We start from the raw sequence: 8,711 nt of genomic DNA, 5'->3' as shown, positions 1-8,711 counted from the left end.
ATCTATTAGAATTCATTAGAATTCACTCTGGACAAGGGTGATCCAATGGATACAGTGCACTTAGACTCTCAGAAAGCCTTTGATGAAGTCCCTCATCAAAGTTCTTAAACAAAGTAAGCAATCATGGGATAAGAGGTAAGGTCCTCTCATGGATCAATAACTGGTTAAAAGATAGGAAATGAAGGGTAGGCATAATTGATCAGTTTTCAGAATGGAGAGAGGTAAATAGTGGTGTCCCTCAGTGGTCTGTATTGGGACCAGTACTATTCAGCATATTCATAAATGATCTGGATAAAGGGGTGAACAGTGAGGTGGCAAAATTTGCAGATGATAAAAAGCTACTCAAGATAGTTAAATCCAAAGCAGACTGCGAAGAATCACAAAGGGATATCAGAAAACTGGGTGACTGAGCAACAAAATGGCAGATGAAATTCAATGTTGATAAGTGCAAAGTAATGCACATTGGAAAACATAATCCCAACTATACATACAAAATTATGGGGTCTAAATTAGCTGGTACCACTCAAGAAAGAGATCTTGAAGTCATTGTGGATAGTTCTCTGAAAACATCCACTATATGTACAGCAGCCGTCAAAAAAGCTAACAGAATGTTAGGAATCATTGGGAAAGGGACAGATAATAAGACAGAAAATATCATAATGCCACTGTATAAACCCATGGTGTGTGAACACCATGAATACTGCATGCAGTTCTGGTCATTCCATCTCAAAAATGATATGTTAGAATGGAAAAGGTACAGAGAAGGACAACAAAAACGACTACAGGTATGGAACAGCTTGCATATAATGAGAGATTAAAAAGAACGAGACCGTTCAGTCTCTACTGTACTGTGTACTCAAGTGCTTACAAAACACTAACATGATCAAATCAAAATATTGTTTATAATTAAAACAACTATTTGCAAAAATTCCCTTCCACTGTTCTCTCAGCTGTACTAAGTACTACATTGTATCAATTAAAACAAATGTGACCACCCCTGCCCATAGTATAGTATCAGAATGAGCAGTCAATTTCCAATGTCTTGATTCCAGGGCGAAAATACAGTACATTTGATGGAAAATGTTAAAAAGGGAGAAGTGTTAAAATTATGTGTTTGTATTTTTGCCCTGGAATCAACACATTGACTGCTCATTCTGATACTATACTATGGGCAGGGGTGGTCACATTTGTTTTAATTGATGCAATGTAGTATTTAGTACAGTGGAGAGAACAGTGGAGGGGAATTTTTGCAAATAATTGTTTTAATTATAAATAATATTTTGATTTGATCATGTTTTTTTTAATATCTAGCAGATAGACTTTTAAAAAAATTAACATTTATGTTCAAAAGTAACCATACAACATTAGTTTTTACTTTTTTAGAGAGGAAATACTCCAGCATGTAAAATGCAGTATTAGTGCTAAAATAAGTCATCAGTTATCAATAAAAATATCATTTAACAATTATGTCACAATGGAGGCAAGTTAGATTAGGGAACCGGAAAAGTAGGATTCCTGAGTTCTATTCCCAGTTCTTAAACTAGCTTGCTTTGTGACTCTGGGCACGTCACTTAGACTCTCTGTGCTTCATTTTCTCCATCTGGAGAAGTTAATAACTGCTCATCTTTGTAAAGCACTTTGAGATCCTTGAGATACTATAAAAGGGGCATACATTATTTATTTGTAAATGTTTATTAATGCATGTTTCAATAGATAGGTTGTTGGCCTGAAAAACTGCTTTAGTCCAGATATGCATACTGTTTTATATAGTACAATGTGCATATGAATAGCTGTTCCAAAGTATCAATCTAAACAAAATTTGTATTTTCATTTTTCATTAATGATAATCATATTAAGGAAGATAAACCAACATGTTAACTGCAAATAGCTTCTATCCCCAGATGATGTATGCTTCATGATTTATCTCCTTAAATGTAGAAAATCATTCAGTATTGTAAACGTGCCCAGAGGCTTGGGCAATGGGAATATGTGTGGTTTTTTTAATAAATAAATTAATAAATACATTTTTTCTAAATAAATTAGCACAGCATCAGCTTTGGGCCAGACAGAAAAATCGCTTCTACTGTGTCAGGAGACCCAAACATCATTATTTGGTTCTGTTTGTATGTACATTGGGACTTTTAGTTCCTTACCAGATTGAATACATGGAATAAAGCTATTAAAAATGAAACAGTCCTCGTTAGTCTCTAAGGTGCCACAAGTACTCTTTTCTTTTTGCGAATACAGACTAACACGGCTGCTACTCTGAAACCAGTCCTAGTTTGGGTTACCTCCTACACCTTTGACCTATGTCAATATTTATTATATTTCACAGTACTGCAGATGTTCATAAAAGGAACACATAAAAAGACAGATCCCTATTCTGTGAATTTACCATCTAACAATATGTCTATATCTCAAATGAAGTTTACACCTGAGGGCATTCTCCCCTACAAAATTAAAAATTCTGAGTACAATATTTTAAAATTTTGCAAACTTTTGCAAGTTTTATTTGTCAATAAATAAATGTAGAGGCTCCAGCATTGCAGTGGGGAGCATAGGCCACTGGCTGCATGAAGGTGGGAGATCACCTTGAAGACCCCCCCATCCCCACCCTTGGGACATGATTTAGCCGTGAGGCTGCACCTGACCCTACCACAGCACGAGGCCTGGGCCTGCCCCTCTGCACCAGGCATACCAGGTGTGTGGCAGGCAGGCTCAACCAGGCAGGATCCAAATGTGAAGGGGCTCAGTGTGGGGGAATACAGCTGTGGGGTAAGAGGGTTCTGTGTGGGACAATCTGGGTGCATGCAGCTCATTGGTGGGCCGAGGTGTGGGGAAATCTGGATGCACAGAGGCTTGTTGGGGGGGTTCCAGGTGCAGGGGCAATGGGACTCTGCAGGGGCTTCCAGGTGAAGGTGGTTGGGGCTCAGTGGAGGGATCTGGGTGCTGGGGGAGTGGGGCTTGGTGGGGTGGAGATCTGGGCACAGCTGGTTGGGAGTCAGTGGTGTGGGTGTCTGGGGACTCAGGGTGGTGTGGGAGGGATGGAGCTCATCAGGGTGGGAGTTTGAGTGCAGGGAGCTCAGTGGGGAGTGGTCTGTGGTGCAGGGGTGGGGGTCCAGAGTCAGGAGGTCTGGTGCAGGGGAGCTCCAGATGCAGGAGTTGAGATTCAGTTGGGTGGGGCTCAGGTATGGAGTGCTACATATGGGTGTACAGGGTGAGGCTTGACAGGGGTGTCTGGGTATGGAAGGTCTGGATACAATGACTCCTCCCCACCAGAGCTGAAGAGTGATGGGGGCAGGAAGGGGAGTAGAGGATGCTGAGCTTCCTGCAGGTGGGGGATGTTTTTGGGGGTGTGTCTGATACAGCCCCAGCCACTCCTTGCAGGGGAAGAGGAGGTCCCGTCCTCTCCTGCCTCCAGCCCAGCCGGGACTAGCAGCTGATCCCAGCTCAGAGTAGGAGCCACTGGCTTACGTGTCCCCAGCCCCGTGGTGATTGACCTCTCCGCTGGCTGTTCCAGGTGCCTGAAACAATGTATCTGTATGGCTAGGGAGTGATGCATGACTGCTTTTGCAGCTTCCCTTTGCTTCCCTGTCAGAAAGTCATTTTTCTGTGGGGAAGCAAAGAAATCTGCAGGGGACATGAATTCTGCGCATGTGCAGTGTTGCAGAATTCCCCCAGAAGTAGAAGTTGTAGTTATAGACAGGTAGACATACCCATGCTACTTTAATCTAGCTAGCACAGTTAACAACATTAGTGAAGATGCAACAGCACAGGCTTCAGCGTAAGTTAGCTGTCTCCATACAAGCCCAGCAGGTGGGTACTTGGATTGCTGGCCCTTGCTGGCCACTGCATCTTCACTACTATTGTTACCCGCACTTGTTAGATTAAAGTTAGCATTGCTATATCTGTGTGCTACCATTACACCTTAATTTGCAGTGCAGACATACCTGAAGACCTCAGTCCTGTTAAGCCTTACAAATATATTAACCATGTGCAGCCCTGCCCCTGTGCCTGCTGGAGCCCCGAGCACCCCCCGCCCTGTGGCCAAAGGAGTCTCTACCCGATGCCCACCCCTGCTGACACCCCCATCGCTGGGCCAAGCTGCTAGCCCTCTCCCCCGCCCCTCCCAGTGCCAGGCTGAGTGGCTGGGCCAACTCCTTCCCTCTGCTGGCCACAGAGCTGCTCCGGGCCTCCAGTGGGCCCGATCTCAGGGGATCCTGCCTGCAGGAGATGAGCCCCTGGTGCCCTGCGAGCTTCAGGTGGAGAGGGAGGGTAGGGCCTCAGGGTGCAACATGGGCGGGGCCACATCCTGGGTCAGGTAGGGTTGCCAACTTTCTAATCACACAATACCAAATACCCCTGCCCTGCCCTTTCTCTGAGGCCCCACTCCCCGCTCACTAGATCCCCCTCCCTCCATTGTTTGCTCTTCCCCACCCTCACTCACTTTCACCAGGCTTGGGCAGGGGGTTGGGGTGTGGGAGGGAATGTGGGCTCTGGCTGGGGTTGTGGGCTCTGGGGTGGGGCTGAGAATGCGGGATTTGGGATGTTGGAGGGGGCTCCGTGCTGGGGCAGGTGGTTGAGGTGCAGGGGGGTGAGAGCTTCGTCTGGTGGTGGGGCTGAGGATGAGGGGTTTGGGGTGAAGGGAGGGGGGCTCCGGGCTGCAGCCAAGGGGATTGGAGTGCGGGAGGGGATGTGGGCTCTGTCTGGGGGTGTGGTCTCTGGGGTGGGACCAGAAAGGGGGTTGGATTGTGGCAGGGGGTTGAGGGCTCCAGTTGGGGCTGGGGCCAAGGATGAGGAGTTTGGGGTGCAGGAGAGGGATCTGGGCTGGGCCAAGGGGTTGGGGTGTGGGGGGGTGAGGACTCTGACTGGGGTCATGGGCTCTGGGTGGGGCCAGGGATGAGGAGTGTGAGGTGCAGGAGGGGGCTCTGGGCTGGGTCAGGGGGTTGGGGTGTGGGCTCCAGCTGTGGGTGTGGGCTCTGGGGTCGACCAGGGATGAGGGGTTTAGGTTGCAGAAGTGGGATGCGGGCTCCAGCTGGGGGTGTGGGCTCTGGGTGGGGCCGGAGATGAGGGGTTTGGGTGTGGGAGGGAGTGCAGGGTCCTGATGGTTCTGACCACGGCTCCGAGGAAGCAGCCTCCAGACCCCTGCAGTTTCTAGGCACATGAGTGGCCAGGCGGCTCAGTGTGGTGCGCGCTGCCTTTGTGCCTACTGGCATCACGCCATGCAGCTCCCATTAGTCATGGTTCCCAGCCAATGGGAGCTGCAGAATCGGTACTCAGGCGAAGGTAGTACACGGAGCCTCTCAGTCCTCAGCCACCCCAGCGCCTAGGGCTGCAGGGACCTGGCAGACACTTCTGGCAGCCACACAGACCTAGGGCAGGCAGGGAGTCTGCCTTAGCCCTGGGCCTCTGCTGCATCATCAACCAGACGTTTAATGGCCCAGTCGGCAGTGCCGACAAGAGCCACTAGGGTCCCTTTTTTACCGGGCATTCTGGTCAAAAACCGGACGCATGACAACCCTAGGGTCAGGGGAGATTTAGCCTGCCCTAGCCTATGATACCCACCATCCATGATATTAACTTTATGCATTGTGAGTAGTCTCATTACAGTACATGCAAAAGTCTTTGCAGGATCAGGATCTTAGTAAACTGCAACACTTTAAATAGTATTTTAATTTTTAATTTTTCAGGGTTTTACAGAACTATTAGCACAGTGTTTCCCAAGCTAGGGGGTAGGGCAAGTCTTGGGGTAAATGACAAGAGCAGCAAGGGCTAGGGAAAGTTGGCTGACTCCAGATTTAACCTTGCACAGTTGCACTCCTTCTCTTCTCCTCTCCTTTTCTTCCCCAATTCCTCTATTGCAAACATACTTCTACTGCAGTAGCTGGCTCCTTGAAAGCCACCTACCAACTTACCTACCCACTGTGTTCCTACAGGAGCTTCTAATGCAGCCTGGAGAGAGCTTGGAGATAAGTTCATTCTACTATGGCTTGGGGAGGCATATTCCAGGAAGACTATTTTTAGCTATATAATAACCAGGTACAGCAGTTTCCCATGTGGGTAGAGTGACCAGATAGCAACTGTGAACAAACGGGATGGGAATGGGGGGTAATAGGCACCTATATAAGAAAAAGTACCAAAAAACAGGACTGTCCCTTTAAAAATGGGACATCTGGTCACCCTACATGTGGGAGCTGTAGCAACTGTAGACATATCATCAGGGAAAATCACCTTCATTGAGGTTAAAAAAATTAACATTGGGGTATTGTCAATTAAAAATTATGTGGTTTATTTAAACAGGTACCTGAGTATTGAGAGAATTCCCAAAATGAAATATATCTGAGACAGGAAATGATTGTTGTTATAACAAGAGGCACTTGAGATTTTTCATCTCCAGATACTGGCTGCAAAAGACACAAATGAGGAAGCAAAATATAGTATATTTGTTTCCTATCTAAAAGGTTAATTTTGATGTTTCATGTTTTACCTTGTCTAGAGACCTGAGCAGTAATGATTTAGGAAGGGATATCTTGAGCGGGGAAGGGGAGGTCTTTAAGAGCAAATAATCAACAGTACCAGTATTCAAAGTTTTTTTTGCCATAGGAATCAGAAACACTTTGTGCCCAAAATCTTCTTACATTTGAAAAATCAGGAGCAACTCCAATGACTTCAGTAGAGTTAAACTGGTGAAAAGCTGGTGTGAGTGAAAAGAATTGGATTTGTCTCCCTTTTGAAAATGGACATTCTAATGCCCTTTTCATGTTAAAGTAATAGCCCTGTGTGGAAGTATAACATTGTATAAATATAACGTTGTATAGGGGGACATGCTGGATACATTGTATATGAGAGGGCATGCCAAAACATGTTATAAAGTATCTGAGGGAGCACACGTAGGGCCAGTTAGCTTTTGAATGGAGAAGCAATTAAGATAGAGCCAGCACGTCTAAGAAGCAGGCATCAGAATGGAAGGTGTGAAGGGCAATTAGTTAAGTTAACTGGAAGCTGTTAAAGGAGATTGTTAAGGGTGGCAGGTAATTGAAGATACGTGACTGGTCTCAGGGATCTCGAAGGGTGGTGACTAAAATCTTTTTCTTCTTTTGTCTGTAACTTGTTCTCCAAAAAACTGTATAAATTAAAAGACACAAGCCCCACTCGAGGGGCTCACTTCTAAATGTATTAGCAGAGCAGCTTTGCTAATAAAACAGAGTGGTCTGATAAATTGTGAGTCTGAGTCAAACTTTGACACCTGCTTGCATGTATAATAAATAAATGAGCTTGTATCACTCTCCTAGCATCTAGCCCTCTTGTTTTAGTTTTTCCACTGGAAAAGGACAATTCTTTGAACCATTTCTACTTTCCTTCTCATGAGAGTTCCTGTGGGTTTAAATGATACAAGACACATTCTTTTGTTGTGGGCTCCAAAAAATTATTAGAGCAGTCAGGTTTCATGTCTCCAGGCAGCAGTGTTATTGAAGAAAAGACTGTTCCAGCCCAGGCAATAAGTATGTTGGAAGAGGTCCCGTCCTAGTTCCTGGCCTGGAGTGCAGTGGAGACTGTGCCAGCCCTGCTCCCTGGGAAGAAGCTATACACTGGTTTCTCAGAGTATGTCTACACTCGCAGAGTTACATTGCCGGCAGTTACATCGCTGCTCAGAGAGCGCTGAAGGGAAACCGCTGTTGTGTGTTCACACTGTCAGCTGCCTATGCAATAGCATGTTCACACTTGCAGCACTTGCATTGGTATTCAGAGCGGTGCGCTCTGGGCAACTACCTCTCAGAGCATCTCTTCCTCTTCTGCTGCTAAGAGTTGTGGGAAGGCAGAGGGGGTCGTGGGGCCTCCTGGGTCCTGTCCCAATGCCCCATGATGCATTGCTTTGCATCCCAGCAATCCCTGTGCTTCCGTCCGCATTTGGCGCCATCTTTCAATGGTTTGTGCACTGCGTGCTCTGCCTCTTTGGTCTGCGGGAATGGATCCCGCACTGTTGACCAATATGTTGCTTGCTGTCACTAACACATTACAAGTGGCAGTGGAGTTATTCCTTAAACTACAAAGGCAAGAGGAGTTCGACATTGATCTTGCCACATGTAGTAGCTATGACACATGTTGCTTGTGGCATTCACGGAGCTGCTGATCACAGTGGAACGCTGCTTTGGGGCTCGGGAAACAAGCACTGAGTGGTGGGATCACATTGTCATGCACATCTGGGATGATGAGCAGTAGCTGCAGAACTTTCAGATGAGGAAAGCTACATTCATGAGACTTTGTACTGAGCTCACCCCAACCCTGCAGCACAAGGACATGAGAAAGAGAGCTGCTCTGTTGTTGGAGAAGTGCGTGACGATTGCACTCTGGAAGCTGGCTACTCCAGACTGCTACCGATCAGTCACTAACCAGTTTTGAGTGGGAAACACTCATTGGAAACACTCATCACAACATTGGACTCATGTTGATGGAAGTGTGCAGAGCCATTAATCGCATCCAGCTCTGAAAGACCATGACTGTGGGCAACGTGTGTGACATTGTGGATGGCTTTGCACAAATGGGGTTCCCTAACTGCGGAGGGGCGATAGGGGGCACGTGTATTCCAATTCTGGCACTGGACCACCTAACCACCAAGTACATTAATTGAAAGGGATATTTCTCTGTGGTTTTCCAGGTGCTTGTGGATCACCGGAGGAGTTTCACGGACATTAACGCAGGCTGGTCCAGAA

This window comes from Lepidochelys kempii, chromosome 1 (genome assembly GCF_965140265.1).
Source record: "Lepidochelys kempii isolate rLepKem1 chromosome 1, rLepKem1.hap2, whole genome shotgun sequence".
In the NCBI taxonomy this organism is placed as follows: Eukaryota; Metazoa; Chordata; order Testudines; family Cheloniidae; genus Lepidochelys; species Lepidochelys kempii.
Note: the sequence above shows the minus strand (reverse complement) of the source record.